We start from the raw sequence: 1,250 nt of genomic DNA on the forward strand, positions 1-1,250 counted from the left end.
CTGGAAAATGAGTTGTATTAGCTGAACTGACTAGTTTGTTACAGTGCATTGGTACTTATAGTGAGTGAGCTCTAACTACTTCTTATTAGATGTAACTGACTCAGTTTTCTTCTAACTGATTTCTCTAACAAACTCTAATATGTTGCACGTGTCTTGTCATGTGGCATCTCAATACTCTTAACATCAATCCTGTTACTTGAGTTTCTGAGACCTGTGCTTTATTCCTTCTTGTCTATTGTGCTTTCTGAACTCTTAACATTAACTCTGTCGTCTGGGCTTCCAATTGTCCTGCTGCCATTACATCTTCTGTCAGCAATTCTCAATCTCAATTTGAACTTTTGGAAGGCAGGGCTTGACAGAGGTTTTGTTAAGCAATCTGCTATCTGCTCTTGAGCTGGAATATGGATCACGTGTAGTCTCTTCTCGGTCACATAGTCTCTAACGAAGTGGAGATTGAGTTCAAAGTGTTTGCTCTTATTGTGTAGGATTGGATTGGCTGAAAGTAGTACAACACTCTAACTATCACAATATAGGTTTGGTTTGGTGGTGCAAGGTATCCTCATTTCATTCAACAAGTTCTGCAACCAGATGACTTCAGCAAGTCCAGCAGCTATCCCTATATATTCAGCTTCGGTGGAGCTTCTTGATATTACATGTTGCTTTCGACTGGACCAAGAGACAAGATTTGGTCCATAAAAGACACAAAATCCACTTGTTGACTTTCTGTCGTCTACATCACTTCCCCAATCTGAGTCTGTGAGTGCATAGATTCTACTCTCATCAGACTTTTGGAACCTTAATCCATGCTGAAGTGTCCCTGCTAAGTACCCGAGGATTTGCTTTACCGCTTTCCAGTGGTTGTCTAACAGTTGGTGCATGAATTGCGATACTTTGTTTACTGCATAAGAGATTTCTGGTCTTGTGATTGTTGCATACTGGAGTCCTCCAACAACTGATCTATATTGTGCTGGATTTTGAAATAATTCTCCTCCTTGCACTGAGAGTTTCAGACTAGATGCCATTAGAGTAGGTATTGCTTTGGCTTCTTGCATCCCTACTTTAACTAAGAGTTCTTTGATATACTTTGTTTGGCATAGGGTCATTACTTGGTCACTGTTCCTTACTGCCTCAATTCCCAAAAAGTAGTTCATTTCCCCCAAGTCTTTTAGTGAAAATACTGCATGTAACTGGTTGACTAATGCTGTGATTTCTGCTTGAGAGTTTCCTATGACTAGAATGTCATCTACATA

This window comes from Arachis ipaensis, chromosome B6 (assembly GCF_059453495.1).
Source record: "Arachis ipaensis isolate K30076 ecotype BB chromosome B6, ASM5945349v1, whole genome shotgun sequence".
Lineage (NCBI taxonomy): Eukaryota > Viridiplantae > Streptophyta > Magnoliopsida > Fabales > Fabaceae > Arachis > Arachis ipaensis.